This window comes from Myotis davidii, unplaced genomic scaffold, assembly GCF_000327345.1.
Source record: "Myotis davidii unplaced genomic scaffold, ASM32734v1 scaffold118, whole genome shotgun sequence".
NCBI classification, from domain to species: domain Eukaryota; kingdom Metazoa; phylum Chordata; class Mammalia; order Chiroptera; family Vespertilionidae; genus Myotis; species Myotis davidii.
The window spans coordinates 2743356-2749510 of record NW_006290441.1 but is presented as its reverse complement, the minus strand read 5'-3'; positions in this window follow the sequence as shown (position 1 = coordinate 2749510).

The window sequence follows — 6155 nt, the reverse complement described above, 5'->3', positions numbered from 1 at the left end:
ATTTCTTCAGATATTCACCAACACTTATTTCCTGGCTTGGGTGTTTTTTGTTTGCTTGCTTGCTTTTTAATAATAGCCATCCTAATGAATGTGAAATGGTATCTCACCTCGGTTTTTTGAATTGGGTTTTCTGCTATTTACAGCCAAAAATGTTCCTATCCAGTTCCACATAATCCTCCATTAAACTTTGAGTAGTAAGTGGTCCTCTGAGTGAGGTGGGAAAAAGACAGGTGGATAGGGTTGAATCCTACTCAATGCCAAGTCATCTGGCATCAGATGCCCCTTCTTAACCACTGCTCCATACAGCTCATATGTGTGCCAGACACTGCTAGGCACTGTGGGAAATACAAGATAAATTTGAGGCAAAGACTACCTCAAAAAGCTTACAGCCAGCAGAAAAGATATATAATAAGTATTCATTCTCAACACCTCTTCCAAAATATGCGTATAACAATTTTTGTTTTAAAACCTTTGGTGCTCCCCCTTCTTTCTATGAAGCAAACATATAATTAATACCAAAACTTTATAATATTGTACACAAAAAAGCAAATATAGATCAATATCAGTTATGACCATAATTAAAAACCCTAAACAAAAAAATTAATCAGAATTCAGGGTCATAAGTGGGATACATTTCAGAATGCAAGAATGATTTAATAGTAAACATAACATCCAGAAATAGTCACAAAATCATACATAAATACAGATTCTCCAAGATGGCGGTGTAGATAAATGCCTGTACTTGCCGCCTCCCGCAACCACATCAAAATTACAACTAAAATACAGAACCATCATCCAGAACTGCTGGAAAGCTGGCTGGCTGGAAGTCCTACAACTAAAGAGGTAAAGAAGACAGCACACTGAGACTAGTAGGAAGTGTGGAGGCTTGGAACAGGCCGGTCTCTGTGGAGGCTGCTAGGAGGAAGAAGGGGTCCCAGCCCCACACCAGCCCCCCAGCCGAGGGTCCCAGAGCTGGGAAAAGACGTCCCTACAGGCAGTAAGAACTACAGACTGTAAAAACCAGTACAGACTGGGGCTCAGTGACACAGAGGCTGCTGGAGGTCCAGCTGTTCCTTTAAAAAGGCCAGTAACATGAACTGAACTTACAAAGTCCCACTTCCTCTGAGATCCAGCACCAGGGCAAGGCTCTGGGGAAACACAGATACATACGAGGAGGAACTGGATTATCTGGCATCAGGGCAGGAACTCAGGGTGGCTTTCTCCAAGAAAGAGGTGCTTGCAGGGATCATTGTTCCTATGTTGTGACCTGCCCAGTTGTAAGGCTGACTGGCAACCATTTCTGTTTGCTCTGCCCTGGTTATTCCCTAAGACCCTGCCTCATCCAATTTACAACCCCACCCAAGCTGTGTGCAGCAGCTTTTGCATATGAATAGCCTTTTCTTACTCAGGATAAAATCTCTCAAATAAGCTGCAGCTGGGTCAGGGAGTCCCAAACCTGTCAATAAAAGGCCAAGACCCAGCACCAGCCTGCCTTGCTTCATAGCTAGGCCTCATCTGGGCACTTCCAATACAAAGAGGAGGAATTTGCAGATCTCTCTATAGCTCCTGCTGGGTGGCTCCAGGCAGTGGCTGACTTTGCACCTCCCAGGAGACTCAAGAGTTAGTGTACCCGATGGTCAGTGTCAGACCATACCAGATTACAACTCTACACATCCATCCATAAGTGACACACTCAAGGGGCTGACTCAGTGAGCACCAAAGCCCCACTGAAGCAAATCCTGATCCATACGGGTGTCTCCTGCACAGAAGCTCTCCCACTGTAGTTGCAGCTGGTCCTCACAGCCAATTGGCCTGGAGGTCAATTCCTCCCAGTGACACCAATAGCAATCAAGTCTCAACTACAACAAGATTGTACTCACAGCCCACAAAGGGTTGCACCTAGAGCTCCCCACTCAGGTGACTGGGGCGTTCCTACCCACTGGGCTCTATAGAACACCTACCACACACAGCCACTCTACCAACTCATTAATATCTTATTCAATAAAGGGGGGAAAAGCATACACTGACTGAAATAAAGAGTAACATACAGGAATTCAACAGTAGAGGATTCTGAGAATCAAATCAACAATTTGAAATATGAGGAAGCAAAAAACACCCAACGAGAAGAGCAAAAAGAAAAAAGAATCCAAAAATATAAGGATGGTGTAAGAAGCCTCTGGGACAACTTCAAGCGTACCAACATCTGCATTGTGGGGGTACCAGAGGAGGAGAGAGAGCAAGATATTGAGGACTTGTTTGAAGAAATAATGACAGAAACTTCTCCTACTTGGTGAAAGAAATAGACTTACAAGTCCAGGAAGTACAGAGAGTCCCAAACAAGAGGAACCCAAAAAGGACCACACCAAGACACATCATAATTAAAATGCCAAGGGCAAAAGACAAAGAGAGAATCTTAAAAGCAGCAAGAGAAAAGCAGTTAGTTACCTACAGGGGAATGCCCATACAACTGTCAGCTGATTCCTCAACAGAAACTATGCAGGCCAGAAGGCAGCGGCAAGAAATATTCAAAGTGATGAATAGCAAGGATCTACAACCAAGATTACTCTACCCAGCAAAGCACTCATTTAGAATTGAAGGCCAGATAAAGAGTTTCACAGACAAGAAAAAGCTAAGAGTTCATCCCACTACACCAGTATTATATGAAATGTTGAAGGGTGTTCTTTAAGAAGAGGAAGAAGAAAAGGAAAAGGATAAAAAATATGAACAACAAAATGGCAACAAATACAGACCTTTAACAATTGAATCTAAAAATCAAAATAAACGAATAAGAAATCTAATGAACAGAATAAACTGGTGAATAAAATAGAATCAGAGGCATGGAAATGGAACAGACTGACAACTCTCAGAGGGAAGGAGGGCAGGGGGGACGGGAAGAGTTAAACCAAGATCTTATATGCATATATGCATTACTTATGGACACAGACAATAGGGTGGTGAAGGCTTGGGGTGGGATGGGAACCGGGTGGAGGGAGGTAATGGGGGAAAAAGAGAGGGATATCCATAATAATCTCAACAACAAAGATTTTTTTAAAAAAGAAAGAAAAAATCATACATAGATACAATATAATAAAGCTGACATCTCAAGTCATTGGAGAAAATACAGATCATTAAATAAATGGTATTGGGACAAATGAGTAGCCACCTAGACAAAAATAAAGTTGAATTCATTCCTCAGGCCTGAGTTAACTTTTTAAAAAATCTCAAAGTTACTAAAAAATAATTTTAAAACATTTTATATTGTAGCATGGAAAGTGTTTCTATCATCCCAAATCCAGAAGCCATAAAACAGCGGTTCTCAACCTGTGGGTCGCGACCCCTTTGGGGGTCGAGCAACCCTTTCACAGGGGTCACCTGAGACCATCGGAAAACACATATATAATTACATATTGTTTTTGTGATTAATCACTATGCTTTAATTATGTTCAATTTGTAACAATGAAAATACATCCTGCATATCAGATATTTACATTATGATTCATAACAGTAGCAAAATTACAGTTATGAAGCAGCAACGAAAATAATTTTAGGGTTGTGGGTCACCACAACATGAGGAACTGTATTAAAGGGTCGCGGCATTAGGAAGGTTGAGAACCACTACCATAAAAGATTAATGAATTCAACTATTAAAAAAAAAACACCAAACCTCTGATGTTAAAAAAACATAAATGGAGTCAAAGAACAAATGATAAACTGCAAAAAAAAAACTGATGTTAATTAAGACCAGTGATCCAATAGAAAATGAGCAAAGGGCATATCTTTTAATTCATGTCTTTTGTTTCATTCATGAATGAAACAAAACATTCAAAGTTTGATAATGCATTCTTATAGTAAGATTAAGGAAACAGGCATTTAAAACATTAGTGGTAGGAGTGTATATTGATATAAATTTTACAAAACAATCCTAAAGTATTTCAATTAATTAAATATATATTTAATACAGATTAACTAGCACAAAATGTGCAAAATGACATGTACAAAGCTATTCATCACAGCAATGTTTGTAGCAGCAAAAGATTAGAAACAACTCAAGTGGCCATCAATAGGGGGCTAGAAATATAAATTATATAACATCCATAAAATAGAACATTATGCAACTAAAAATAAAAAATAAAGAAGCTCTGCATGTTCTAATATGGAAAGATCTCCAAAATATACTTTTAAATGAAAAAAAGGTGCAAAACAACATGTATATTTTGCTACTTTTCCTGTAAAAACAAGAATCTATATTTGTATTTGCTTTTATATAATTTCTATAAAAACATATAAAAAATTAAAAGGAAATCAGGGTAGATGAAGGTCAAGAATGGGAGGGATTCTGGCTGGTGTGGCTCAGAGATTGAACATCTATCTATGAACCAGGAGGGCACAGTTTGATTCCTGATCAGGGCACATGCCTGTGTTATGGGCTCTAAACCCAGTTGGGGGCGTGCAGGAGGCAGCTGATCAATGATTCTCACTCATCATTGATGTTTCTATCTCTTTTCCTTCTCCCTTCGTCTCTGAAAACAATTTAAAAATATTTTTTTAAAAAGAATGGAAGGTTTTCAGTGATTCTCTCTTTATAGCTTTTAGCTATTGAACCATGTGACTATATTGCCATCGAAGGAGGAGGAGGAGGACTGGACTGGAGGTGGGATTTTATTGTGTTTTTATTGTTACCACCTGAGGAACCTAAAATCAAATGAAGTCTAGATCCCATCCAATTTTTAAGGTCACGCTCATTTTCAATGTGTGCTTTGTTTGTAGTTCATTTTCAGCCTCAGAGTATAACTGAATTTCTCCCACTGCCTTAGAATTGTTGACACCTGATGATGGTGAGTTATCATCCTGGACCAATTTACACTGAACAGGCAACAGATAACATCTTTTAAATTCTTGTGGCAACACTGGTAACTACTGCCTAAAGCCTGTGGGAAGATAATCAGCAATCAAAAGACACACACACACACACACACACACACACACACTCTTTGGTCAGTCATTAAAATCATCAGAAAGATTACTGATATTAGAGGTGCTGTAACGCTTTTAAATTAGCTCATAGAGACTCTTAATAACATAAGACGTGACATGTGGTACCTTGCAATTATCTGTTGGTCCATTTTGCTCTTTCATTTAATCATAGGTCAACACAAGCCAGTTTATCAATTACTTCTTATTTCTGAAATATTGTTCATGTCAGTGTTTAAGAAAAAAAAGGAAAAGAAAAAATACAGCTTATATCAAAAACTGGGCAGCTTGTATGATAGAAGCAGGGAATTTACAATTATGTAAATACATGTGTAGAAAAAAATAATCCCATAACACCAAAGGGGCAATGACAGTTTCTTCAATGAACAGGTATTACACTTATAATTAGGAAAAGAGATTTTTAAAATGTAAATGACAAAAGATTTTTAAAAATGTAAATGAGTATAGGCTGAGTGTGTAGACAGACATGGATGTTAGCTATGATCCTGTCATTTATTAGACTTTTGGAATCTGAGCTTCCCCATGTGTAAGCTGAGGGTAATCACACTGGCTCTGCAGGGCTCTAGCGAGTTGTGGATGAGACTGTTTGTGTGATGTGCTGAGTGCAGGCTCTAGTACAGAATGGGCAAGTAAAAGAGATTCTCATTTTCCCACCAACCCAATAAAGGCAGCACCTGTAGAAGCCAAGCCAGGCTGGTACCGTATTTTCTGAGTTCCTCTATTCAGGTACTTGCCCCTGGTTGTTGGAAACCTGGAATTTTTGGAGATAGGCTCTCCCTGTCCGGATTCCAGAAGGATGTTTCCTGAATTATGCTAGTGAGAAGGTTTCAGTGCCAGAAATCCAAATGGCTCTAAAAGTATGTAATGAAAAGAACTAAAAGCTTACAAAATGATTGAAATAACTACAGGGGTGAGCTCTAGGCTGAGCCTTCAGGAACAATTCCCAGAAGACACCAGACCTAACCTGCCAGGAAAGCTACTACCGTATTTGCCGGCGTATAAGATGATTTTTTGGCCCTGAAAAATATGCCTCCAAGTGGGGGGTCATCTTATACACCAGGTACACTTCAGATAGACTGCCCATAGTGCTTGCCCCGTGCCATAGTGGCCTCCCGATGCCCGCCCACTTCATTCCACATACCGTTCAGGCATCAGCAGCGCTA